This window comes from Trachinotus anak, unplaced genomic scaffold (genome assembly GCF_046630095.1).
Source record: "Trachinotus anak isolate AG129_WGS33_773 ecotype Australia unplaced genomic scaffold, CSIRO_AGI_Tana_v1 ptg000056l, whole genome shotgun sequence".
NCBI classification, from domain to species: Eukaryota; Metazoa; Chordata; class Actinopteri; order Carangiformes; family Carangidae; genus Trachinotus; species Trachinotus anak.
This window is the reverse complement of record NW_027273907.1, coordinates 347,645-370,410: the sequence shown is the minus strand read 5'-3', so window position 1 is coordinate 370,410 and position 22,766 is coordinate 347,645. Positions and strand designations below refer to the sequence as shown.

Here is a 22,766-nt window from a genome sequence, read left to right as displayed (position 1 = left end):
TAACATAAAACCAGAAAGTATGGAGGGAGCTATGGAGAGTATTGAAAGTAAATTGTCTAAAGAGGACAGAGAGTGGTGTGATGCTCCACTTACCTTACAGGAGGTGGAGATGGCAATAGGAGAACTGGGGAAGAACAAAAGTCCAGGCACAGATGGGCTGTCAGCTGAGTTTTATCAAGCTTTTAAACTCAGGTTGGCTCCGATCCTACTCACAATGTATAACCATATGCAAAATGGAGGTCGAACTCCCAGGACCTTGACACTTGGACTAATAACTGTTGTATACAAGAACAGAGGGGACAAAGCCTTGCTGGAGAATTACAGACCAATCAGTTTATTAAACACAGATTACAAAATTCTCACCAAGATATTGGCAAACAGGTTAAAATCAGTCATTTCTTCCATCATCAACTGGTCTCAAGCTTACGGCATTCCGGGGCGAGACATCACAGACACAATTCTGTCAGTTAAAGAAACAATAAATCACATGACAAAACAGGGTGGAATCTATCTGGGTGTGGACTTCAACAAAGCATTTGACAGAGTCGAACACAATTTCCTCTGGGCAGTACTGGCAAAATTTGGTTTCGGCAATAACTTCACAAATTGGATACAATTACTATACAGCAATGCAAACAGTAAAGTCAAATGCAATGGGCAATTATCAGACACTTTTCGGATTCAAAGATCAATAAGGCAAGGCTGTCCCCTCTCCTCCCTGTTATACAGCCTGGTGGCCGAACCCCTCGGAATGTTAATCAGGAAGGACAAGCAAATTAAAGGTATAACATCACCAGCAGGGAAAGAACACAAAATAGCACAGTTTGCGGATGATACTAACATAATGACACAGGATGAGGACAGCATAGACAAGGTTTTAGTTCATATTGAAACATACAGCAAAGCATCAGGGGCAAAAGTCAACTTTAACAAATCAGAAATCATGTACTGTGGCGAGGTGGTGCGGTCACCAGGCAGATGGCAGTTCAGGGAGGCAGGAGAGAGTGTCAAGGTCCTGGGAGTGCACCTGGGGAAAAACCAGGACAAAGCCAGAGACAAAACGTGGAGGGAGGCGCTGGGAAAAATAAGCAGCACGCTGGCACTGTGGAGGATGAGGGGGCTCACACTGAGAGGCAAGGTGGTCGTAGCCAACTCCCTTGTGCTCTCACAGCTAAACCACATACTGGCAGTCTACGACATACCCGGACACATCCAAACCAGCATAAATAACAGCATCTCCACGTTTCTCTGGAGAAGCAAAAGAAATCTAATAGCACACAGGACAATAATCAATGACTATAAAGAAGGAGGTCTAAAACTAATTGATATTGCAACAAAGAAACATGTCTTCAGAATTCAAACAATCAAAAAAGCCTTGCAAAATTCTAAAAATCATCCATGGCAAGATTACCTGCAAAAAACAATAACCTCCTTAGGTCACTGTGGCAGACACAACCTCTGCCAAATTCTACCCAAGAAACAGTACTCACATCTCCAACCGTTTGAAAGAGAGATCCTTGAAGCCTGGGAGCTGGCACGGCCACTCCTCAAGACAAAGGTCTCCAATAGGTCACAGTTACTGAAGCTCCCCATCCTCCACAATCCAGAGCTCACTTGTAGGGGCACCTCCCTCTCATATGGCTTCCTGGTGGCAGCAGGGCTGCAAACATTAGGGGACATAATGAATGGAAAGGGTAAAATAGACAGTGAAAAAATAATGACTGCTTTGAGGGACAAAGGGTGCAAGGGGAAAAAACAGTACATACAACAGGTGTGTGAGGAAATGGAAAAGAACATGCCTCCTGAATGGAAACAAGCCCACAAAAACTCTGTTTGTAAGGTGCAGGATGACACCCTGGATTTCCTCCTGTGGACTGGTGCACACACCAAAAGCATGCAAGAAATAAAATCTAAAACATGGTACACTATGTTGCTAAAAAAGGCCACACGGAGGCCCACCTCAGAAATAACCTGGAAGAAAGCATTCCCATTCAAAAACACGTCTACAATTTGGCACAACATAAGTCCTTGTTACAGTAACCCACAATGCACTAACACAGATTACAAAATAAGGCACAGGAGGATCTTCACAGGCGTCATTCTGCACCAGATTAACAAAAACATGTACGGAAGAGACTGTACTGTTTGTCAAGAGCAGGAGGAGGATTTAGAGCATCTCCTCCTGCATTGTCCCGTCTGCATTCCTTTCTCTGAGCAGGTCAAAGAACTCCTGGAAATGTGCTGTGAACTCAGGATTTCCAACACAACGGACTGGCAGTGGACTCTGCTATTTGGACTAACGGAAAAGAGAAAAGGAATTAACAATGAACTCATCAATATCATCCTTGCCTTCGCCAGACACACAATCTATACAGCCAGGAACTATGCACTCTATGATAACAGACAAACCAACAGGTGGAAGATCTTCACAAACTCAATAAAACTTCATATACGGACAATGCAAAAAGCAGACAAACAGAAATTTGAAAAAATCTTCTTAGACAAAGCAAAACTTGTGAGAATAACAGGAGACAATGTGCTAAGTTTTGCTTTTTAAGTAGTGTCATTATGTCTCTTCAGAATGTTGGTCTTCCTTGCTGGTTGATTTGTGTTCTATCTGGTTCCAGCAGGGTATTTTATTTCATCATGCCATTATAGTCCATTTTATTTTAATGTATTTCATTTTAGTTTGGTTTTTTCTCCTTTTGGTGTTGTTGTTTCTTTCTTTCTTTGGGTTTAAATGTGGACACCGGTACCCTTCAGTTCACTGTATTGGAGGGAGATCCAGTCTTCATAGAAAGTTAATGTGAATCTCTCCTGGGGGCGTGGAGACTGCACTGATTTTTCGTTGTTTCTTTCTTTGGTGTTTGTAAATATAATGTAAATATGGGTTTTAAAAAAAAAAAAAGCATAAATCACTGCATACTTTAGCTTTCACTGTCCGAGTTTACATGTTGAGAATAAGATTGAATGATGTAAAAATTTGAATTTTTTGATAATAAAAGAGAAAAAAAAAAAGCACGCCCGATCTCGTCCGATCTCGGAAGCTAAGCAGGGTCGGGCCTGGTTAGTACTTGGATGGGAGACCGCCTGGGAATACCAGGTGCTGTAAGCTTTTTCACTTTTCTGTGCAAACAACAGAGGACGCTGCTGCTTCAGTAAACAGCACTGACTGTGCCACTGCTCAACTGTCAATCACTGTGCAGACAGTTCAGCTCACAGTGCACAAACCACACTTTCATATTATCACATTACACAGTTGACAAGTTGACAAGTTGAGAGAAAGAAAGAAAGAAAGAAAGTCAAGCAAAGACACCCGCGCTTGACATACACAGCCATGTCTGTGATGGTGTGGATCATCATGTATAAAGGGGGTAGTTGTCACTTGCTCTGCGGCTTACGGCCATACCACCCTGAGCACGCCCGATCTCGTCCGATCTCGGAAGCTAAGCAGGGTCGGGCCTGGTTAGTACTTGAATGGGAGACCGCCTGGGAATACCAGGTGCTGTAAGCTTTTTCACTTTTCTGTGCAAACAACAGAGGACGCTGCTGCTTCAGTAAACAGCACTGACTGTGCCACTGCTCAACTGTCAATCACTGTGCAGACAGTTCAGCTCACAGTGCACAAACCACACTTTCATATTATCACATTACACAGTTGACAAGTTGAGAGAAAGAAAGAAAGAAAGAAAGTCGAGCAAAGACACCCGCGCTTGACATACACAGCCATGTCTGTGATGGTGTGGATCATCATGTATAAAGGGGGTAGTTGTCACTTGCTCTGCGGCTTACGGCCATACCACCCTGAGCACGCCCGATCTCGTCCGATCTCGGAAGCTAAGCAGGGTCGGGCCTGGTTAGTACTTGGGTGGGAGACCGCCTGGGAATACCAGGTGCTGTAAGCTTTTTCACTTTTCTGTGCAAACAACAGAGGACGCTGCTGCTTCAGTAAACAGCACTGACTGTGCCACTGCTCAACTGTCAATCACTGTGCAGACAGTTCAGCTCACAGTGCACAAACCACACTTTCATATTATCACATTACACAGTTGACAAGTTGACAAGTTGAGAGAAAGAAAGAAAGAAAGAAAGTCAAGCAAAGACACCCGCGCTTGACATACACAGCCATGTCTGTGATGGTGTGGATCATCATGTATAAAGGGGGTAGTTTTGACTTGCTCTGCGGCTTACGGCCATACCACCCTGAGCACGCCCGATCTCGGAAGCTAAGCAGGGTCGGGCCTGGTTAGTACTTGAATGGGAGACCGCCTGGGAATACCAGGTGCTGTAAGCTTTTTCACTTTTCTGTGCAAACAACAGAGGACGCTGCTGCTTCAGTAAACAGCACTGACTGTGCCACTGCTCAACTGGCAGTCACTGTGCAGACAGTTCAGCTCACAGTGCACAAACCACACTTTCATATTATCACATTACACAGTTGACAAGTTGAGAGAAAGAAAGAAAGAAAGAAAGTCGAGCAAAGACACCCGCGCTTGACATACACAGCCATGTCTGTGATGGTGTGGATCATCATGTATAAAGGGGGTAGTTGTCACTTGCTCTGCGGCTTACGGCCATACCACCCTGAGCACGCCCGATCTCGTCCGATCTCGGAAGCTAAGCAGGGTCGGGCCTGGTTAGTACTTGGATGGGAGACCGCTTGGGAATACCAGGTGCTGTAAGCTTTTTCACTTTTCTGTGCAAACAACAGAGGACGCTGCTGCTTCAGTAAACAGCACTGACTGTGCCACTGCTCAACTGTCAATCACTGTGCAGACAGTTCAGCTCACAGTGCACAAACCACACTTTCATATTATCACATTACACAGTTGACAAGTTGAGAGAAAGAAAGAAAGAAAGAAAGTCAAGCAAAGACACCTGCGCTTGACATACACAGCCATGTCTGTGATGGTGTGGATCATCATGTATAAAGGGGGTAGTTGTCACTTGCTCTGCGGCTTACGGCCATACCACCCTGAGCACGCCCGATCTCGGAAGCTAAGCAGGGTCGGGCCTGGTTAGTACTTGGATGGGAGACCGCCTGGGAATACCAGGTGCTGTAAGCTTTTTCACTTTTCTGTGCAAACAACAGAGGACGCTGCTGCTTCAGTAAACAGCACTGACTGTGCCACTGCTCAACTGGCAGTCACTGTGCAGACAGTTCAGCTCACAGTGCACAAACCACACTTTCATATTATAACATTACACAGTTGACAAGTTGAGAGAAAGAAAGAAAGAAAGAAAGTCGAGCAAAGACACCCGCGCTTGACATACACAGCCATGTCTGTGATGGTGTGGATCATCATGTATAAAGGGGGTAGTTGTCACTTTCTCTGCGGCTTACGGCCATACCACCCTGAGCACGCCCGATCTCGTCCGATCTCGGAAGCTAAGCAGGGTCGGGCCTGGTTAGTACTTGGATGGGAGACCGCCTGGGAATACCAGGTGCTGTAAGCTTTTTCACTTTTCTGTGCAAACAACAGAGGACGCTGCTGCTTCAGTAAACAGCACTGACTGTGCCACTGCTCAACTGTCAATCACTGTGCAGACAGTTCAGCTCACAGTGCACAAACCACACTTTCATATTATCACATTACACAGTTGACAAGTTGAGAGAAAGAAAGAAAGAAAGAAAGTCGAGCAAAGACACCCGCGCTTGACATACACAGCCATGTCTGTGATGGTGTGGATCATCATGTATAAAGGGGGTAGTTGTCACTTTCTCTGCGGCTTACGGCCATACCACCCTGAGCACGCCCGATCTCGTCCGATCTCGGAAGCTAAGCAGGGTCGGGCCTGGTTAGTACTTGGATGGGAGACCGCCTGGGAATACCAGGTGCTGTAAGCTTTTTCACTTTTCTGTGCAAACAACAGAGGACGCTGCTGCTTCAGTAAACAGCACTGACTGTGCCACTGCTCAACTGTCAATCACTGTGCAGACAGTTCAGCTCACAGTGCACAAACCACACTTTCATATTATCACATTACACAGTTGACAAGTTGACAAGTTGAGAGAAAGAAAGAAAGAAAGAAAGTCAAGCAAAGACACCCGCGCTTGACATACACAGCCATGTCTGTGATGGTGTGGATCATCATGTATAAAGGGGGTAGTTGTCACTTGCTCTGCGGCTTACGGCCATACCACCCTGAGCACGCCTGATCTCGTCCGATCTCGGAAGCTAAGCAGGGTCGGGCCTGGTTAGTACTTGGATGGGAGACCGCCTGGGAATACCAGGTGCTGTAAGCTTTTTCACTTTTCTGTGCAAACAACAGAGGACGCTGCTGCTTCAGTAAACAGCACTGACTGTGCCACTGCTCAACTGTCAATCACTGTGCAGACAGTTCAGCTCACAGTGCACAAACCACACTTTCATATTATCACATTACACAGTTGACAAGTTGAGAGAAAGAAAGAAAGAAAGAAAGTCGAGCAAAGACACCCGCGCTTGACATACACAGCCATGTCTGTGATGGTGTGGATCATCATGTATAAAGGGGGTAGTTGTCACTTGCTCTGCGGCTTACGGCCATACCACCCTGAGCACGCCCGATCTCGTCCGATCTCGGAAGCTAAGCAGGGTCGGGCCTGGTTAGTACTTGGATGGGAGACCGCCTGGGAATACCAGGTGCTGTAAGCTTTTTCACTTTTCTGTGCAAACAACAGAGGACGCTGCTGCTTCAGTAAACAGCACTGACTGTGCCACTGCTCAACTGTCAATCACTGTGCAGACAGTTCAGCTCACAGTGCACAAACCACACTTTCATATTATCACATTACACAGTTGACAAGTTGAGAGAAAGAAAGAAAGAAAGAAAGTCGAGCAAAGACACCCGCGCTTGACATACACAGCCATGTCTGTGATGGTGTGGATCATCATGTATAAAGGGGGTAGTTGTCACTTGCTCTGCGGCTTACGGCCATACCACCCTGAGCACGCCCGATCTCGGAAGCTAAGCAGGGTCGGGCCTGGTTAGTACTTGGATGGGAGACCGCCTGGGAATACCAGGTGCTGTAAGCTTTTTCACTTTTCTGTGCAAACAACAGAGGACGCTGCTGCTTCAGTAAACAGCACTGACTGTGCCACTGCTCAACTGTCAATCACTGTGCAGACAGTTCAGCTCACAGTGCACAAACCACACTTTCATATTATCACATTACACAGTTGACAAGTTGACAAGTTGAGAGAAAGAAAGAAAGAAAGAAAGTCAAGCAAAGACACCCGCGCTTGACATACACAGCCATGTCTGTGATGGTGTGGATCATCATGTATAAAGGGGGTAGTTGTCACTTGCTCTGCGGCTTACGGCCATACCACCCTGAGCACGCCTGATCTCGTCCGATCTCGGAAGCTAAGCAGGGTCGGGCCTGGTTAGTACTTGGATGGGAGACCGCCTGGGAATACCAGGTGCTGTAAGCTTTTTCACTTTTCTGTGCAAACAACAGAGGACGCTGCTGCTTCAGTAAACAGCACTGACTGTGCCACTGCTCAACTGTCAATCACTGTGCAGACAGTTCAGCTCACAGTGCACAAACCACACTTTCATATTATCACATTACACAGTTGACAAGTTGAGAGAAAGAAAGAAAGAAAGAAAGTCGAGCAAAGACACCCGCGCTTGACATACACAGCCATGTCTGTGATGGTGTGGATCATCATGTATAAAGGGGGTAGTTGTCACTTGCTCTGCGGCTTACGGCCATACCACCCTGAGCACGCCCGATCTCGTCCGATCTCGGAAGCTAAGCAGGGTCGGGCCTGGTTAGTACTTGGATGGGAGACCGCCTGGGAATACCAGGTGCTGTAAGCTTTTTCACTTTTCTGTGCAAACAACAGAGGACGCTGCTGCTTCAGTAAACAGCACTGACTGTGCCACTGCTCAACTGTCAATCACTGTGCAGACAGTTCAGCTCACAGTGCACAAACCACACTTTCATATTATCACATTACACAGTTGACAAGTTGAGAGAAAGAAAGAAAGTAAGAAAGTCGAGCAAAGACACCCGCGCTTGACATACACAGCCATGTCTGTGATGGTGTGGATCATCATGTATAAAGGGGGTAGTTGTCACTTGCTCTGCGGCTTACGGCCATACCACCCTGAGCACGCCCGATCTCGTCCGATCTCGGAAGCTAAGCAGGGTCGGGCCTGGTTAGTACTTGGGTGGAAGACCGCCTGGGAATACCAGGTGCTGTAAGCTTTTTCACTTTTCTGTGCAAACAACAGAGGACGCTGCTGCTTCAGTAAACAGCACTGACTGTGCCACTGCTCAACTGTCAATCACTGTGCAGACAGTTCAGCTCACAGTGCACAAACCACACTTTCATATTATCACATTACACAGTTGACAAGTTGAGAGAAAGAAAGAAAGAAAGAAAGTCGAGCAAAGACACCCGCGCTTGACATACACAGCCATGTCTGTGATGGTGTGGATCATCATGTATAAAGGGGGTAGTTGTCACTTTCTCTGCGGCTTACGGCCATACCACCCTGAGCACGCCCGATCTCGTCCGATCTAGGAAGCTAAGCAGGGTCGGGCCTGGTTAGTACTTGGATGGGAGACCGCCTGGGAATACCAGGTGCTGTAAGCTTTTTCACTTTTCTGTGCAAACAACAGAGGACGCTGCTGCTTCAGTAAACAGCACTGACTGTGCCACTGCTCAACTGTCAATCACTGTGCAGACAGTTCAGCTCACAGTGCACAAACCACACTTTCATATTATCACATTACACAGTTGACAAGTTGAGAGAAAGAAAGAAAGAAAGAAAGTCGAGCAAAGACACCCGCGCTTGACATACACAGCCATGTCTGTGATGGTGTGGATCATCATGTATAAAGGGGGTAGTTGTCACTTTCTCTGCGGCTTACGGCCATACCACCCTGAGCACGCCCGATCTCGTCCGATCTCGGAAGCTAAGCAGGGTCGGGCCTGGTTAGTACTTGGATGGGAGACCGCCTGGGAATACCAGGTGCTGTAAGCTTTTTCACTTTTCTGTGCAAACAACAGAGGACGCTGCTGCTTCAGTAAACAGCACTGACTGTGCCACTGCTCAACTGGCAGTCACTGTGCAGACAGTTCAGCTCACAGTGCACAAACCACACTTTCATATTATAACATTACACAGTTGACAAGTTGAGAGAAAGAAAGAAAGAAAGAAAGTCGAGCAAAGACACCCGCGCTTGACATACACAGCCATGTCTGTGATGGTGTGGATCATCATGTATAAAGGGGGTAGTTGTCACTTTCTCTGCGGCTTACGGCCATACCACCCTGAGCACGCCTGATCTCGTCCGATCTCGGAAGCTAAGCAGGGTCGGGCCTGGTTAGTACTTGGATGGGAGACCGCCTGGGAATACCAGGTGCTGTAAGCTTTTTCACTTTTCTGTGCAAACAACAGAGGACGCTGCTGCTTCAGTAAACAGCACTGACTGTGCCACTGCTCAACTGTCAATCACTGTGCAGACAGTTCAGCTCACAGTGCACAAACCACACTTTCATATTATCACATTACACAGTTGACAAGTTGACAAGTTGAGAGAAAGAAAGAAAGAAAGAAAGTCGAGCAAAGACACCCGCGCTTGACATACACAGCCATGTCTGTGATGGTGTGGATCATCATGTATAAAGGGGGTAGTTGTCACTTTCTCTGCGGCTTACGGCCATACCACCCTGAGCACGCCCGATCTCGTCCGATCTCGGAAGCTAAGCAGGGTCGGGCCTGGTTAGTACTTGGATGGGAGACCGCCTGGGAATACCAGGTGCTGTAAGCTTTTTCACTTTTCTGTGCAAACAACAGAGGACGCTGCTGCTTCAGTAAACAGCACTGACTGTGCCACTGCTCAACTGTCAATCACTGTGCAGACAGTTCAGCTCACAGTGCACAAACCACACTTTCATATTATCACATTACACAGTTGACAAGTTGAGAGAAAGAAAGAAAGAAAGAAAGTCAAGCAAAGACACCCGCGCTTGACATACACAGCCATGTCTGTGATGGTGTGGATCATCATGTATAAAGGGGGTAGTTGTCACTTTCTCTGCGGCTTACGGCCATACCACCCTGAGCACGCCCGATCTCGTCAGATCTCGGAAGCTAAGCAGGGTCGGGCCTGGTTAGTACTTGGATGGGAGACCGCCTGGGAATACCAGGTGCTGTAAGCTTTTTCACTTTTCTGTGCAAACAACAGAGGACGCTGCTGCTTCAGTAAACAGCACTGACTGTGCCACTGCTCAACTGTCAATCACTGTGCAGACAGTTCAGCTCACAGTGCACAAACCACACTTTCATATTATCACATTACACAGTTGACAAGTTGACAAGTTGAGAGAAAGAAAGAAAGAAAGAAAGTCAAGCAAAGACACCCGCGCTTGACATACACAGCCATGTCTGTGATGGTGTGGATCATCATGTATAAAGGGGGTAGTTGTCACTTGCTCTGCGGCTTACGGCCATACCACCCTGAGCACGCCCGATCTCGTCCGATCTCGGAAGCTAAGCAGGGTCGGGCCTGGTTAGTACTTGGATGGGAGACCGCCTGGGAATACCAGGTGCTGTAAGCTTTTTCACTTTTCTGTGCAAACAACAGAGGACGCTGCTGCTTCAGTAAACAGCACTGACTGTGCCACTGCTCAACTGTCAATCACTGTGCAGACAGTTCAGCTCACAGTGCACAAACCACACTTTCATATTATCACATTACACAGTTGACAAGTTGAGAGAAAGAAAGAAAGAAAGAAAGTCGAGCAAAGACACCCGCGCTTGACATACACAGCCATGTCTGTGATGGTGTGGATCATCATGTATAAAGGGGGTAGTTGTCACTTTCTCTGCGGCTTACGGCCATACCACCCTGAGCACGCCCGATCTCGGAAGCTAAGCAGGGTCGGGCCTGGTTAGTACTTGGATGGGAGACCGCCTGGGAATACCAGGTGCTGTAAGCTTTTTCACTTTTCTGTGCAAACAACAGAGGACGCTGCTGCTTCAGTAAACAGCACTGACTGTGCCACTGCTCAACTGTCAATCACTGTGCAGACAGTTCAGCTCACAGTGCACAAACCACACTTTCATATTATCACATTACACAGTTGACAAGTTGAGAGAAAGAAAGAAAGAAAGAAAGTCGAGCAAAGACACCCGCGCTTGACATACACAGCCATGTCTGTGATGGTGTGGATCATCATGTATAAAGGGGGTAGTTGTCACTTGCTCTGCGGCTTACGGCCATACCACCCTGAGCACGCCCGATCTCGGAAGCTAAGCAGGGTCGGGCCTGGTTAGTACTTGGATGGGAGACCGCCTGGGAATACCAGGTGCTGTAAGCTTTTTCACTTTTCTGTGCAAACAACAGAGGACGCTGCTGCTTCAGTAAACAGCACTGACTGTGCCACTGCTCAACTGTCAATCACTGTGCAGACAGTTCAGCTCACAGTGCACAAACCACACTTTCATATTATCACATTACACAGTTGACAAGTTGAGAGAAAGAAAGAAAGAAAGAAAGTCAAGCAAAGACACCCGCGCTTGACATACACAGCCATGTCTGTGATGGTGTGGATCATCATGTATAAAGGGGGTAGTTGTCACTTGCTCTGCGGCTTACGGCCATACCACCCTGAGCACGCCTGATCTCGTCAGATCTCGGAAGCTAAGCAGGGTCGGGCCTGGTTAGTACTTGGATGGGAGACCGCCTGGGAATACCAGGTGCTGTAAGCTTTTTCACTTTTCTGTGCAAACAACAGAGGACGCTGCTGCTTCAGTAAACAGCACTGACTGTGCCACTGCTCAACTGTCAATCACTGTGCAGACAGTTCAGCTCACAGTGCACAAACCACACTTTCATATTATCACATTACACAGTTGACAAGTTGAGAGAAAGAAAGAAAGAAAGAAAGTCGAGCAAAGACACCCGCGCTTGACATACACAGCCATGTCTGTGATGGTGTGGATCATCATGTATAAAGGGGGTAGTTGTCACTTGCTCTGCGGCTTACGGCCATACCACCCTGAGCACGCCCGATCTCGTCCGATCTCGGAAGCTAAGCAGGGTCGGGCCTGGTTAGTACTTGGATGGGAGACCGCCTGGGAATACCAGGTGCTGTAAGCTTTTTCACTTTTCTGTGCAAACAACAGAGGACGCTGCTGCTTCAGTAAACAGCACTGACTGTGCCACTGCTCAACTGTCAATCACTGTGCAGACAGTTCAGCTCACAGTGCACAAACCACACTTTCATATTATCACATTACACAGTTGACAAGTTGAGAGAAAGAAAGAAAGAAAGAAAGTCGAGCAAAGACACCCGCGCTTGACATACACAGCCATGTCTGTGATGGTGTGGATCATCATGTATAAAGGGGGTAGTTGTCACTTTCTCTGCGGCTTACAGCCATACCACCCTGAGCACGCCCGATCTCGGAAGCTAAGCAGGGTCGGGCCTGGTTAGTACTTGGATGGGAGACCGCCTGGGAATACCAGGTGCTGTAAGCTTTTTCACTTTTCTGTGCAAACAACAGAGGACGCTGCTGCTTCAGTAAACAGCACTGACTGTGCCACTGCTCAACTGTCAATCACTGTGCAGACAGTTCAGCTCACAGTGCACAAACCACACTTTCATATTATCACATTACACAGTTGACAAGTTGAGAGAAAGAAAGAAAGAAAGAAAGTCGAGCAAAGACACCCGCGCTTGACATACACAGCCATGTCTGTGATGGTGTGGATCATCATGTATAAAGGGGGTAGTTGTCACTTGCTCTGCGGCTTACGGCCATACCACCCTGAGCACGCCCGATCTCGGAAGCTAAGCAGGGTCGGGCCTGGTTAGTACTTGGATGGGAGACCGCCTGGGAATACCAGGTGCTGTAAGCTTTTTCACTTTTCTGTGCAAACAACAGAGGACGCTGCTGCTTCAGTAAACAGCACTGACTGTGCCACTGCTCAACTGTCAATCACTGTGCAGACAGTTCAGCTCACAGTGCACAAACCACACTTTCATATTATCACATTACACAGTTGACAAGTTGAGAGAAAGAAAGAAAGAAAGAAAGTCAAGCAAAGACACCCGCGCTTGACATACACAGCCATGTCTGTGATGGTGTGGATCATCATGTATAAAGGGGGTAGTTGTCACTTGCTCTGCGGCTTACGGCCATACCACCCTGAGCACGCCTGATCTCGTCAGATCTCGGAAGCTAAGCAGGGTCGGGCCTGGTTAGTACTTGGATGGGAGACCGCCTGGGAATACCAGGTGCTGTAAGCTTTTTCACTTTTCTGTGCAAACAACAGAGGACGCTGCTGCTTCAGTAAACAGCACTGACTGTGCCACTGCTCAACTGTCAATCACTGTGCAGACAGTTCAGCTCACAGTGCACAAACCACACTTTCATATTATCACATTACACAGTTGACAAGTTGAGAGAAAGAAAGAAAGAAAGAAAGTCGAGCAAAGACACCCGCGCTTGACATACACAGCCATGTCTGTGATGGTGTGGATCATCATGTATAAAGGGGGTAGTTGTCACTTTCTCTGCGGCTTATGGCCATACCACCCTGAGCACGCCCGATCTCGTCCGATCTAGGAAGCTAAGCAGGGTCGGGCCTGGTTAGTACTTGGATGGGAGACCGCCTGGGAATACCAGGTGCTGTAAGCTTTTTCACTTTTCTGTGCAAACAACAGAGGACGCTGCTGCTTCAGTAAACAGCACTGACTGTGCCACTGCTCAACTGGCAGTCACTGTGCAGACAGTTCAGCTCACAGTGCACAAACCACACTTTCATATTATAACATTACACAGTTGACAAGTTGAGAGAAAGAAAGAAAGAAAGAAAGTCGAGCAAAGACACCCGCGCTTGACATACACAGCCATGTCTGTGATGGTGTGGATCATCATGTATAAAGGGGGTAGTTGTCACTTTCTCTGCGGCTTACGGCCATACCACCCTGAGCACGCCCGATCTTGTCCGATCTCGGAAGCTAAGCAGGGTTGGGCCTGGTTAGTACTTGGATGGGAGACCGCCTGGGAATACCAGGTGCTGTAAGCTTTTTCACTTTTCTGTGCAAACAACAGAGGACGCTGCTGCTTCAGTAAACAGCACTGACTGTGCCACTGCTCAACTGTCAATCACTGTGCAGACAGTTCAGCTCACAGTGCACAAACCACACTTTCATATTATCACATTACACAGTTGACAAGTTGAGAGAAAGAAAGAAAGAAAGAAAGTCGAGCAAAGACACCCGCGCTTGACATACACAGCCATGTCTGTGATGGTGTGGATCATCATGTATAAAGGGGGTAGTTGTCACTTTCTCTGCGGCTTACGGCCATACCACCCTGAGCACGCCCGATCTCGTCCGATCTCGGAAGCTAAGCAGGGTCGGGCCTGGTTAGTACTTGGATGGGAGACCGCCTGGGAATACCAGGTGCTGTAAGCTTTTTCACTTTTCTGTGCAAACAACAGAGGACGCTGCTGCTTCAGTAAACAGCACTGACTGTGCCACTGCTCAACTGTCAATCACTGTGCAGACAGTTCAGCTCACAGTGCACAAACCACACTTTCATATTATCACATTACACAGTTGACAAGTTGACAAGTTGAGAGAAAGAAAGAAAGAAAGAAAGTCAAGCAAAGACACCCGCGCTTGACATACACAGCCATGTCTGTGATGGTGTGGATCATCATGTATAAAGGGGGTAGTTGTCACTTGCTCTGCGGCTTACGGCCATACCACCCTGAGCACGCCCGATCTCGTCCGATCTCGGAAGCTAAGCAGGGTCGGGCCTGGTTAGTACTTGGATGGGAGACCGCCTGGGAATACCAGGTGCTGTAAGCTTTTTCACTTTTCTGTGCAAACAACAGAGGACGCTGCTGCTTCAGTAAACAGCACTGACTGTGCCACTGCTCAACTGTCAATCACTGTGCAGACAGTTCAGCTCACAGTGCACAAACCACACTTTCATATTATCACATTACACAGTTGACAAGTTGAGAGAAAGAAAGAAAGAAAGAAAGTCGAGCAAAGACACCCGCGCTTGACATACACAGCCATGTCTGTGATGGTGTGGATCATCATGTATAAAGGGGGTAGTTGTCACTTTCTCTGCGGCTTACGGCCATACCACCCTGAGCACGCCCGATCTCGTCCGATCTCGGAAGCTAAGCAGGGTCGGGCCTGGTTAGTACTTGGATGGGAGACCGCCTGGGAATACCAGGTGCTGTAAGCTTTTTCACTTTTCTGTGCAAACAACAGAGGACGCTGCTGCTTCAGTAAACAGCACTGACTGTGCCACTGCTCAACTGTCAATCACTGTGCAGACAGTTCAGCTCACAGTGCACAAACCACACTTTCATATTATCACATTACACAGTTGACAAGTTGAGAGAAAGAAAGAAAGTAAGAAAGTCGAGCAAAGACACCCGCGCTTGACATACACAGCCATGTCTGTGATGGTGTGGATCATCATGTATAAAGGGGGTAGTTGTCACTTGCTCTGCGGCTTACGGCCATACCACCCTGAGCACGCCCGATCTCGTCCGATCTCGGAAGCTAAGCAGGGTCGGGCCTGGTTAGTACTTGGGTGGAAGACCGCCTGGGAATACCAGGTGCTGTAAGCTTTTTCACTTTTCTGTGCAAACAACAGAGGACGCTGCTGCTTCAGTAAACAGCACTGACTGTGCCACTGCTCAACTGTCAATCACTGTGCAGACAGTTCAGCTCACAGTGCACAAACCACACTTTCATATTATCACATTACACAGTTGACAAGTTGACAAGTTGAGAGAAAGAAAGAAAGAAAGAAAGTCGAGCAAAGACACCCGCGCTTGACATACACAGCCATGTCTGTGATGGTGTGGATCATCATGTATAAAGGGGGTAGTTGTCACTTTCTCTGCGGCTTACGGCCATACCACCCTGAGCACGCCCGATCTCGTCCGATCTCGGAAGCTAAGCAGGGTCGGGCCTGGTTAGTACTTGGATGGGAGACCGCCTGGGAATACCAGGTGCTGTAAGCTTTTTCACTTTTCTGTGCAAACAACAGAGGACGCTGCTGCTTCAGTAAACAGCACTGACTGTGCCACTGCTCAACTGTCAATCACTGTGCAGACAGTTCAGCTCACAGTGCACAAACCACACTTTCATATTATCACATTACACAGTTGACAAGTTGAGAGAAAGAAAGAAAGAAAGAAAGTCGAGCAAAGACACCCGCGCTTGACATACACAGCCATGTCTGTGATGGTGTGGATCATCATGTATAAAGGGGGTAGTTGTCACTTTCTCTGCGGCTTACGGCCATACCACCCTGAGCACGCCCGATCTCGTCCGATCTCGGAAGCTAAGCAGGGTCGGGCCTGGTTAGTACTTGGATGGGAGACCGCCTGGGAATACCAGGTGCTGTAAGCTTTTTCACTTTTCTGTGCAAACAACAGAGGACGCTGCTGCTTCAGTAAACAGCACTGACTGTGCCACTGCTCAACTGTCAATCACTGTGCAGACAGTTCAGCTCACAGTGCACAAACCACACTTTCATATTATCACATTACACAGTTGACAAGTTGACAAGTTGAGAGAAAGAAAGAAAGAAAGAAAGTCAAGCAAAGACACCCGCGCTTGACATACACAGCCATGTCTGTGATGGTGTGGATCATCATGTATAAAGGGGGTAGTTGTCACTTGCTCTGCGGCTTACGGCCATACCACCCTGAGCACGCCCGATCTCGTCCGATCTCGGAAGCTAAGCAGGGTCGGGCCTGGTTAGTACTTGGATGGGAGACCGCCTGGGAATACCAGGTGCTGTAAGCTTTTTCACTTTTCTGTGCAAACAACAGAGGACGCTGCTGCTTCAGTAAACAGCACTGACTGTGCCACTGCTCAACTGTCAATCACTGTGCAGACAGTTCAGCTCACAGTGCACAAACCACACTTTCATATTATCACATTACACAGTTGACAAGTTGAGAGAAAGAAAGAAAGAAAGAAAGTCGAGCAAAGACACCCGCGCTTGACATACACAGCCATGTCTGTGATGGTGTGGATCATCATGTATAAAGGGGGTAGTTGTCACTTGCTCTGCGGCTTACGGCCATACCACCCTGAGCACGCCCGATCTCGGAAGCTAAGCAGGGTCGGGCCTGGTTAGTACTTGGATGGGAGACCGCCTGGGAATACCAGGTGCTGTAAGCTTTTTCACTTTTCTGTGCAAACAACAGAGGACGCTGCTGCTTCAGTAAACAGCACTGACTGTGCCACTGCTCAACTGTCAATCACTGTGCAGACAGTTCAGCTCACAGTGCACAAACCACACTTTCATATTATCACATTACACAGTTGACAAGTTGAGAGAAAGAAAGAAAGTAAGAAAGTCGAGCAAAGACACCCGCGCTTGACATACACAGCCATGTCTGTGATGGTGTGGATCATCATGTATAAAGGGGGTAGTTGTCACTTGCTCTGCGGCTTACGGCCATACCACCCTGAGCACGCCCGATCTCGTCCGATCTCGGAAGCTAAGCAGGGTCGGGCCTGGTTAGTACTTGGGTGGAAGACCGCCTGGGAATACCAGGTGCTGTAAGCTTTTTCACTTTTCTGTGCAAACAACAGAGGACGCTGCTGCTTCAGTAAACAGCACTGACTGTGCCACTGCTCAACTGTCAATCACTGTGCAGACAGTTCAGCTCACAGTGCACAAACCACACTTTCATATTATCACATTACACAGTTGACAAGTTGACAAGTTGAGAGAAAGAAAGAAAGAAAGAAAGTCAAGCAAAGACACCCGCGCTTGACATACACAGCCATGTCTGTGATGGTGTGGATCATCATGTATAAAGGGGGTAGTTGTCACTTGCTCTGCGGCTTACGGCCATACCACCCTGAGCACGCCCGATCTCGTCCGATCTCGGAAGCTAAGCAGGGTCGGGCCTGGTTAGTACTTGGATGGGAGACCGCCTGGGAATACCAGGTGCTGTAAGCTTTTTCACTTTTCTGTGCAAACAACAGAGGACGCTGCTGCTTCAGTAAACAGCACTGACTGTGCCACTGCTCAACTGTCAATCACTGTGCAGACAGTTCAGCTCACAGTGCACAAACCACACTTTCATATTATCACATTACACAGTTGACAAGTTGAGAGAAAGAAAGAAAGAAAGAAAGTCAAGCAAAGACACCCGCGCTTGACATACACAGCCATGTCTGTGATGGTGTGGATCATCATGTATAAAGGGGGTAGTTGTCACTTGCTCTGCGGCTTACGGCCATACCACCCTGAGCACGCCCGATCTCGTCAGATCTCGGAAGCTAAGCAGGGTCGGGCCTGGTTAGTACTTGGATGGGAGACCGCCTGGGAATACCAGGTGCTGTAAGCTTTTTCACTTTTCTGTGCAAACAACAGAGGACGCTGCTGCTTCAGTAAACAGCACTGACTGTGCCACTGCTCAACTGTCAATCACTGTGCAGACAGTTCAGCTCACAGTGCACAAACCACACTTTCATATTATCACATTACACAGTTGACAAGTTGAGAGAAAGAAAGAAAGAAAGAAAGTCGAGCAAAGACACCCGCGCTTGACATACACAGCCATGTCTGTGATGGTGTGGATCATCATGTATAAAGGGGGTAGTTGTCACTTGCTCTGCGGCTTACGGCCATACCACCCTGAGCACGCCCGATCTCGTCCGATCTCGGAAGCTAAGCAGGGTCGGGCCTGGTTAGTACTTGGATGGGAGACCGCCTGGGAATACCAGGTGCTGTAAGCTTTTTCACTTTTCTGTGCAAACAACAGAGGACGCTGCTGCTTCAGTAAACAGCACTGACTGTGCCACTGCTCAACTGTCAATCACTGTGCAGACAGTTCAGCTCACAGTGCACAAACCACACTTTCATATTATCACATTACACAGTTGACAAGTTGAGAGAAAGAAAGAAAGTAAGAAAGTCGAGCAAAGACACCCGCGCTTGACATACACAGCCATGTCTGTGATGGTGTGGATCATCATGTATAAAGGGGGTAGTTGTCACTTGCTATGCGGCTTACGGCCATACCACCCTGAGCACGCCCGATCTCGTCCGATCTCGGAAGCTAAGCAGGGTCGGGCCTGGTTAGTACTTGGATGGGAGACCGCCTGGGAATACCAGGTGCTGTAAGCTTTTTCACTTTTCTGTGCAAACAACAGAGGACGCTGCTGCTTCAGTAAACAGCACTGACTGTGCCACTGCTCAACTGTCAATCACTGTGCAGACAGTTCAGCTCACAGTGCACAAACCACACTTTCATATTATCACATTACACAGTTGACAAGTTGAGAGAAAGAAAGAAAGAAAGAAAGTCGAGCAAAGACACCCGCGCTTGACATACACAGCCATGTCTGTGATGGTGTGGATCATCATGTATAAAGGGGGTAGTTGTCACTTTCTCTGCGGCTTACGGCCATACCACCCTGAGCACGCCCGATCTCGTCCGATCTAGGAAGCTAAGCAGGGTCGGGCCTGGTTAGTACTTGGATGGGAGACCGCCTGGGAATACCAGGTGCTGTAAGCTTTTTCACTTTTCTGTGCAAACAACAGAGGACGCTGCTGCTTCAGTAAACAGCACTGACTGTGCCACTGCTCAACTGTCAATCACTGTGCAGACAGTTCAGCTCACAGTGCACAAACCACACTTTCATATTATCACATTACACAGTTGACAAGTTGAGAGAAAGAAAGAAAGAAAGAAAGTCAAGCAAAGACACCCGCGCTTGACATACACAGCCATGTCTGTGATGGTGTGGATCATCATGTATAAAGGGGGTAGTTGTCACTTTCTCTGCGGCTTACGGCCATACCACCCTGAGCACGCCCGATCTCGTCCGATCTCGGAAGCTAAGCAGGGTCGGGCCTGGTTAGTACTTGGATGGGAGACCGCCTGGGAATACCAGGTGCTGTAAGCTTTTTCACTTTTCTGTGCAAACAACAGAGGACGCTGCTGCTTCAGTAAACAGCACTGACTGTGCCACTGCTCAACTGTCAATCACTGTGCAGACAGTTCAGCTCACAGTGCACAAACCACACTTTCATATTATCACATTACACAGTTGACAAGTTGAGAGAAAGAAAGAAAGAAAGAAAGTCGAGCAAAGACACCCGCGCTTGACATACACAGCCATGTCTGTGATGGTGTGGATCATCATGTATAAAGGGGGTAGTTGTCACTTTCTCTGCGGCTTACGGCCATACCACCCTGAGCACGCCCGATCTCGTCCGATCTCGGAAGCTAAGCAGGGTCGGGCCTGGTTAGTACTTGGATGGGAGACCGCCTGGGAATACCAGGTGCTGTAAGCTTTTTCACTTTTCTGTGCAAACAACAGAGGACGCTGCTGCTTCAGTAAACAGCACTGACTGTGCCACTGCTCAACTGTCAATCACTGTGCAGACAGTTCAGCTCACAGTGCACAAACCACACTTTCATATTATCACATTACACAGTTGACAAGTTGACAAGTTGAGAGAAAGAAAGAAAGAAAGAAAGTCAAGCAAAGACACCCGCGCTTGACATACACAGCCATGTCTGTGATGGTGTGGATCATCATGTATAAAGGGGGTAGTTGTCACTTGCTCTGCGGCTTACGGCCATACCACCCTGAGCACGCCCGATCTCGTCCGATCTCGGAAGCTAAGCAGGGTCGGGCCTGGTTAGTACTTGGATGGGAGACCGCCTGGGAATACCAGGTGCTGTAAGCTTTTTCACTTTTCTGTGCAAACAACAGAGGACGCTGCTGCTTCAGTAAACAGCACTGACTGTGCCACTGCTCAACTGTCAATCACTGTGCAGACAGTTCAGCTCACAGTGCACAAACCACACTTTCATATTATCACATTACACAGTTGACAAGTTGAGAGAAAGAAAGAAAGAAAGAAAGTCGAGCAAAGACACCCGCGCTTGACATACACAGCCATGTCTGTGATGGTGTGGATCATCATGTATAAAGGGGGTAGTTGTCACTTTCTCTGCGGCTTACGGCCATACCACCCTGAGCACGCCCGATCTCGTCCGATCTCGGAAGCTAAGCAGGGTCGGGCCTGGTTAGTACTTGGATGGGAGACCGCCTGGGAATACCAGGTGCTGTAAGCTTTTTCACTTTTCTGTGCAAACAACAGAGGACGCTGCTGCTTCAGTAAACAGCACTGACTGTGCCACTGCTCAACTGTCAATCACTGTGCAGACAGTTCAGCTCACAGTGCACAAACCACACTTTCATATTATCACATTACACAGTTGACAAGTTGAGAGAAAGAAAGAAAGAAAGAAAGTCGAGCAAAGACACCCGCGCTTGACATACACAGCCATGTCTGTGATGGTGTGGATCATCATGTATAAAGGGGGTAGTTGTCACTTGCTCTGCGGCTTACGGCCATACCACCCTGAGCACGCCCGATCTCGGAAGCTAAGCAGGGTCGGGCCTGGTTAGTACTTGGATGGGAGACCGCCTGGGAATACCAGGTGCTGTAAGCTTTTTCACTTTTCTGTGCAAACAACAGAGGACGCTGCTGCTTCAGTAAACAGCACTGACTGTGCCACTGCTCAACTGTCAATCACTGTGCAGACAGTTCAGCTCACAGTGCACAAACCACACTTTCATATTATCACATTACACAGTTGACAAGTTGACAAGTTGAGAGAAAGAAAGAAAGAAAGAAAGTCGAGCAAAGACACCCGCGCTTGACATACACAGCCATGTCTGTGATGGTGTGGATCATCATGTATAAAGGGGGTAGTTGTCACTTTCTCTGCGGCTTACGGCCATACCACCCTGAGCACGCCCGATCTCGTCCGATCTCGGAAGCTAAGCAGGGTCGGGCCTGGTTAGTACTTGGATGGGAGACCGCCTGGGAATACCAGGTGCTGTAAGCTTTTTCACTTTTCTGTGCAAACAACAGAGGACGCTGCTGCTTCAGTAAACAGCACTGACTGTGCCACTGCTCAACTGTCAATCACTGTGCAGACAGTTCAGCTCACAGTGCACAAACCACACTTTCATATTATCACATTACACAGTTGACAAGTTGAGAGAAAGAAAGAAAGAAAGAAAGTCGAGCAAAGACACCCGCGCTTGACATACACAGCCATGTCTGTGATGGTGTGGATCATCATGTATAAAGGGGGTAGTTGTCACTTTCTCTGCGGCTTACGGCCATACCACCCTGAGCACGCCCGATCTCGTCCGATCTCGGAAGCTAAGCAGGGTCGGGCCTGGTTAGTACTTGGATGGGAGACCGCCTGGGAATACCAGGTGCTGTAAGCTTTTTCACTTTTCTGTGCAAACAACAGAGGACGCTGCTGCTTCAGTAAACAGCACTGACTGTGCCACTGCTCAACTGTCAATCACTGTGCAGACAGTTCAGCTCACAGTGCACAAACCACACTTTCATATTATCACATTACACAGTTGACAAGTTGACAAGTTGAGAGAAAGAAAGAAAGAAAGAAAGTCAAGCAAAGACACCCGCGCTTGACATACACAGCCATGTCTGTGATGGTGTGGATCATCATGTATAAAGGGGGTAGTTGTCACTTGCTCTGCGGCTTACGGCCATACCACCCTGAGCACGCCCGATCTCGTCCGATCTCGGAAGCTAAGCAGGGTCGGGCCTGGTTAGTACTTGGATGGGAGACCGCCTGGGAATACCAGGTGCTGTAAGCTTTTTCACTTTTCTGTGCAAACAACAGAGGACGCTGCTGCTTCAGTAAACAGCACTGACTGTGCCACTGCTCAACTGTCAATCACTGT

General features: G+C 48.0%; 41 non-coding genes and 9 pseudogenes across 41 annotated transcripts; all 50 read left to right on the top strand.

Moving 5' to 3' along the window:
* Nucleotides 1-3,395: 3,395 nt before the first annotated feature.
* On the top strand, nucleotides 3,396-3,514 carry LOC139615758 (5S ribosomal RNA). Its single transcript, XR_011687630.1, has one exon. It is a non-coding gene; the product is annotated as a 5S ribosomal RNA (ribosomal RNA).
* A 272-nt stretch (nucleotides 3,515-3,786) lies between these two features.
* LOC139615715 (5S ribosomal RNA) lies at nucleotides 3,787-3,905 on the top strand. The gene has a single exon (XR_011687589.1). It is a non-coding gene; the product is annotated as a 5S ribosomal RNA (ribosomal RNA).
* A 280-nt stretch (nucleotides 3,906-4,185) lies between these two features.
* On the top strand, nucleotides 4,186-4,294 carry LOC139616235 (5S ribosomal RNA; annotated as a pseudogene).
* Nucleotides 4,295-4,566: 272 nt separating this feature from the next.
* On the top strand, nucleotides 4,567-4,685 carry LOC139615727 (5S ribosomal RNA). Its single transcript, XR_011687601.1, has one exon. It is a non-coding gene; the product is annotated as a 5S ribosomal RNA (ribosomal RNA).
* Nucleotides 4,686-4,957: 272 nt separating this feature from the next.
* LOC139616168 (5S ribosomal RNA) lies at nucleotides 4,958-5,066 on the top strand (annotated as a pseudogene).
* Nucleotides 5,067-5,338: 272 nt separating this feature from the next.
* LOC139616641 (5S ribosomal RNA) lies at nucleotides 5,339-5,457 on the top strand. Its single transcript, XR_011688299.1, has one exon. It is a non-coding gene; the product is annotated as a 5S ribosomal RNA (ribosomal RNA).
* Nucleotides 5,458-5,729: 272 nt separating this feature from the next.
* On the top strand, nucleotides 5,730-5,848 carry LOC139616640 (5S ribosomal RNA). Its single transcript, XR_011688298.1, has one exon. It is a non-coding gene; the product is annotated as a 5S ribosomal RNA (ribosomal RNA).
* A 280-nt stretch (nucleotides 5,849-6,128) lies between these two features.
* LOC139615819 (5S ribosomal RNA) lies at nucleotides 6,129-6,247 on the top strand. The gene has a single exon (XR_011687687.1). It is a non-coding gene; the product is annotated as a 5S ribosomal RNA (ribosomal RNA).
* Nucleotides 6,248-6,519: 272 nt separating this feature from the next.
* LOC139616638 (5S ribosomal RNA) lies at nucleotides 6,520-6,638 on the top strand. Its single transcript, XR_011688297.1, has one exon. It is a non-coding gene; the product is annotated as a 5S ribosomal RNA (ribosomal RNA).
* Nucleotides 6,639-6,910: 272 nt separating this feature from the next.
* Nucleotides 6,911-7,019, top strand: LOC139616167 (5S ribosomal RNA; annotated as a pseudogene).
* Nucleotides 7,020-7,299: 280 nt separating this feature from the next.
* Nucleotides 7,300-7,418, top strand: LOC139615818 (5S ribosomal RNA). The gene has a single exon (XR_011687686.1). It is a non-coding gene; the product is annotated as a 5S ribosomal RNA (ribosomal RNA).
* A 272-nt stretch (nucleotides 7,419-7,690) lies between these two features.
* LOC139616637 (5S ribosomal RNA) lies at nucleotides 7,691-7,809 on the top strand. The gene has a single exon (XR_011688296.1). It is a non-coding gene; the product is annotated as a 5S ribosomal RNA (ribosomal RNA).
* Nucleotides 7,810-8,081: 272 nt separating this feature from the next.
* LOC139615883 (5S ribosomal RNA) lies at nucleotides 8,082-8,200 on the top strand. The gene has a single exon (XR_011687748.1). It is a non-coding gene; the product is annotated as a 5S ribosomal RNA (ribosomal RNA).
* A 272-nt stretch (nucleotides 8,201-8,472) lies between these two features.
* LOC139616025 (5S ribosomal RNA) lies at nucleotides 8,473-8,591 on the top strand. Its single transcript, XR_011687888.1, has one exon. It is a non-coding gene; the product is annotated as a 5S ribosomal RNA (ribosomal RNA).
* Nucleotides 8,592-8,863: 272 nt separating this feature from the next.
* Nucleotides 8,864-8,982, top strand: LOC139616636 (5S ribosomal RNA). The gene has a single exon (XR_011688295.1). It is a non-coding gene; the product is annotated as a 5S ribosomal RNA (ribosomal RNA).
* Nucleotides 8,983-9,254: 272 nt separating this feature from the next.
* On the top strand, nucleotides 9,255-9,373 carry LOC139615817 (5S ribosomal RNA). The gene has a single exon (XR_011687685.1). It is a non-coding gene; the product is annotated as a 5S ribosomal RNA (ribosomal RNA).
* Nucleotides 9,374-9,653: 280 nt separating this feature from the next.
* On the top strand, nucleotides 9,654-9,772 carry LOC139616635 (5S ribosomal RNA). Its single transcript, XR_011688294.1, has one exon. It is a non-coding gene; the product is annotated as a 5S ribosomal RNA (ribosomal RNA).
* A 272-nt stretch (nucleotides 9,773-10,044) lies between these two features.
* LOC139615663 (5S ribosomal RNA) lies at nucleotides 10,045-10,163 on the top strand. The gene has a single exon (XR_011687540.1). It is a non-coding gene; the product is annotated as a 5S ribosomal RNA (ribosomal RNA).
* A 280-nt stretch (nucleotides 10,164-10,443) lies between these two features.
* LOC139616634 (5S ribosomal RNA) lies at nucleotides 10,444-10,562 on the top strand. The gene has a single exon (XR_011688293.1). It is a non-coding gene; the product is annotated as a 5S ribosomal RNA (ribosomal RNA).
* Nucleotides 10,563-10,834: 272 nt separating this feature from the next.
* On the top strand, nucleotides 10,835-10,943 carry LOC139616166 (5S ribosomal RNA; annotated as a pseudogene).
* Nucleotides 10,944-11,215: 272 nt separating this feature from the next.
* On the top strand, nucleotides 11,216-11,324 carry LOC139616165 (5S ribosomal RNA; annotated as a pseudogene).
* Nucleotides 11,325-11,596: 272 nt separating this feature from the next.
* On the top strand, nucleotides 11,597-11,715 carry LOC139615836 (5S ribosomal RNA). Its single transcript, XR_011687703.1, has one exon. It is a non-coding gene; the product is annotated as a 5S ribosomal RNA (ribosomal RNA).
* Nucleotides 11,716-11,987: 272 nt separating this feature from the next.
* LOC139616633 (5S ribosomal RNA) lies at nucleotides 11,988-12,106 on the top strand. Its single transcript, XR_011688292.1, has one exon. It is a non-coding gene; the product is annotated as a 5S ribosomal RNA (ribosomal RNA).
* A 272-nt stretch (nucleotides 12,107-12,378) lies between these two features.
* Nucleotides 12,379-12,487, top strand: LOC139616227 (5S ribosomal RNA; annotated as a pseudogene).
* A 272-nt stretch (nucleotides 12,488-12,759) lies between these two features.
* Nucleotides 12,760-12,868, top strand: LOC139616164 (5S ribosomal RNA; annotated as a pseudogene).
* A 272-nt stretch (nucleotides 12,869-13,140) lies between these two features.
* On the top strand, nucleotides 13,141-13,259 carry LOC139615835 (5S ribosomal RNA). The gene has a single exon (XR_011687702.1). It is a non-coding gene; the product is annotated as a 5S ribosomal RNA (ribosomal RNA).
* A 272-nt stretch (nucleotides 13,260-13,531) lies between these two features.
* LOC139616046 (5S ribosomal RNA) lies at nucleotides 13,532-13,650 on the top strand. The gene has a single exon (XR_011687907.1). It is a non-coding gene; the product is annotated as a 5S ribosomal RNA (ribosomal RNA).
* A 272-nt stretch (nucleotides 13,651-13,922) lies between these two features.
* Nucleotides 13,923-14,041, top strand: LOC139615832 (5S ribosomal RNA). Its single transcript, XR_011687699.1, has one exon. It is a non-coding gene; the product is annotated as a 5S ribosomal RNA (ribosomal RNA).
* A 272-nt stretch (nucleotides 14,042-14,313) lies between these two features.
* LOC139616632 (5S ribosomal RNA) lies at nucleotides 14,314-14,432 on the top strand. Its single transcript, XR_011688291.1, has one exon. It is a non-coding gene; the product is annotated as a 5S ribosomal RNA (ribosomal RNA).
* Nucleotides 14,433-14,712: 280 nt separating this feature from the next.
* LOC139616631 (5S ribosomal RNA) lies at nucleotides 14,713-14,831 on the top strand. The gene has a single exon (XR_011688290.1). It is a non-coding gene; the product is annotated as a 5S ribosomal RNA (ribosomal RNA).
* A 272-nt stretch (nucleotides 14,832-15,103) lies between these two features.
* On the top strand, nucleotides 15,104-15,222 carry LOC139616629 (5S ribosomal RNA). Its single transcript, XR_011688288.1, has one exon. It is a non-coding gene; the product is annotated as a 5S ribosomal RNA (ribosomal RNA).
* A 272-nt stretch (nucleotides 15,223-15,494) lies between these two features.
* On the top strand, nucleotides 15,495-15,613 carry LOC139615882 (5S ribosomal RNA). Its single transcript, XR_011687747.1, has one exon. It is a non-coding gene; the product is annotated as a 5S ribosomal RNA (ribosomal RNA).
* Nucleotides 15,614-15,893: 280 nt separating this feature from the next.
* On the top strand, nucleotides 15,894-16,012 carry LOC139616628 (5S ribosomal RNA). The gene has a single exon (XR_011688287.1). It is a non-coding gene; the product is annotated as a 5S ribosomal RNA (ribosomal RNA).
* A 272-nt stretch (nucleotides 16,013-16,284) lies between these two features.
* On the top strand, nucleotides 16,285-16,403 carry LOC139616627 (5S ribosomal RNA). Its single transcript, XR_011688286.1, has one exon. It is a non-coding gene; the product is annotated as a 5S ribosomal RNA (ribosomal RNA).
* Nucleotides 16,404-16,683: 280 nt separating this feature from the next.
* LOC139616626 (5S ribosomal RNA) lies at nucleotides 16,684-16,802 on the top strand. The gene has a single exon (XR_011688285.1). It is a non-coding gene; the product is annotated as a 5S ribosomal RNA (ribosomal RNA).
* Nucleotides 16,803-17,074: 272 nt separating this feature from the next.
* On the top strand, nucleotides 17,075-17,183 carry LOC139616162 (5S ribosomal RNA; annotated as a pseudogene).
* A 272-nt stretch (nucleotides 17,184-17,455) lies between these two features.
* LOC139615881 (5S ribosomal RNA) lies at nucleotides 17,456-17,574 on the top strand. Its single transcript, XR_011687746.1, has one exon. It is a non-coding gene; the product is annotated as a 5S ribosomal RNA (ribosomal RNA).
* A 280-nt stretch (nucleotides 17,575-17,854) lies between these two features.
* Nucleotides 17,855-17,973, top strand: LOC139616625 (5S ribosomal RNA). Its single transcript, XR_011688284.1, has one exon. It is a non-coding gene; the product is annotated as a 5S ribosomal RNA (ribosomal RNA).
* A 272-nt stretch (nucleotides 17,974-18,245) lies between these two features.
* LOC139615662 (5S ribosomal RNA) lies at nucleotides 18,246-18,364 on the top strand. Its single transcript, XR_011687539.1, has one exon. It is a non-coding gene; the product is annotated as a 5S ribosomal RNA (ribosomal RNA).
* Nucleotides 18,365-18,636: 272 nt separating this feature from the next.
* On the top strand, nucleotides 18,637-18,755 carry LOC139616624 (5S ribosomal RNA). Its single transcript, XR_011688283.1, has one exon. It is a non-coding gene; the product is annotated as a 5S ribosomal RNA (ribosomal RNA).
* Nucleotides 18,756-19,027: 272 nt separating this feature from the next.
* On the top strand, nucleotides 19,028-19,146 carry LOC139616622 (5S ribosomal RNA). The gene has a single exon (XR_011688282.1). It is a non-coding gene; the product is annotated as a 5S ribosomal RNA (ribosomal RNA).
* Nucleotides 19,147-19,418: 272 nt separating this feature from the next.
* On the top strand, nucleotides 19,419-19,537 carry LOC139616024 (5S ribosomal RNA). The gene has a single exon (XR_011687887.1). It is a non-coding gene; the product is annotated as a 5S ribosomal RNA (ribosomal RNA).
* A 272-nt stretch (nucleotides 19,538-19,809) lies between these two features.
* Nucleotides 19,810-19,928, top strand: LOC139616621 (5S ribosomal RNA). Its single transcript, XR_011688281.1, has one exon. It is a non-coding gene; the product is annotated as a 5S ribosomal RNA (ribosomal RNA).
* Nucleotides 19,929-20,200: 272 nt separating this feature from the next.
* Nucleotides 20,201-20,319, top strand: LOC139616620 (5S ribosomal RNA). The gene has a single exon (XR_011688280.1). It is a non-coding gene; the product is annotated as a 5S ribosomal RNA (ribosomal RNA).
* A 280-nt stretch (nucleotides 20,320-20,599) lies between these two features.
* Nucleotides 20,600-20,718, top strand: LOC139616619 (5S ribosomal RNA). Its single transcript, XR_011688279.1, has one exon. It is a non-coding gene; the product is annotated as a 5S ribosomal RNA (ribosomal RNA).
* A 272-nt stretch (nucleotides 20,719-20,990) lies between these two features.
* On the top strand, nucleotides 20,991-21,109 carry LOC139616617 (5S ribosomal RNA). The gene has a single exon (XR_011688277.1). It is a non-coding gene; the product is annotated as a 5S ribosomal RNA (ribosomal RNA).
* Nucleotides 21,110-21,381: 272 nt separating this feature from the next.
* Nucleotides 21,382-21,490, top strand: LOC139616160 (5S ribosomal RNA; annotated as a pseudogene).
* A 280-nt stretch (nucleotides 21,491-21,770) lies between these two features.
* Nucleotides 21,771-21,889, top strand: LOC139616616 (5S ribosomal RNA). The gene has a single exon (XR_011688276.1). It is a non-coding gene; the product is annotated as a 5S ribosomal RNA (ribosomal RNA).
* Nucleotides 21,890-22,161: 272 nt separating this feature from the next.
* On the top strand, nucleotides 22,162-22,280 carry LOC139616615 (5S ribosomal RNA). Its single transcript, XR_011688275.1, has one exon. It is a non-coding gene; the product is annotated as a 5S ribosomal RNA (ribosomal RNA).
* Nucleotides 22,281-22,560: 280 nt separating this feature from the next.
* LOC139616614 (5S ribosomal RNA) lies at nucleotides 22,561-22,679 on the top strand. Its single transcript, XR_011688274.1, has one exon. It is a non-coding gene; the product is annotated as a 5S ribosomal RNA (ribosomal RNA).
* Nucleotides 22,680-22,766: the final 87 nt, after the last annotated feature.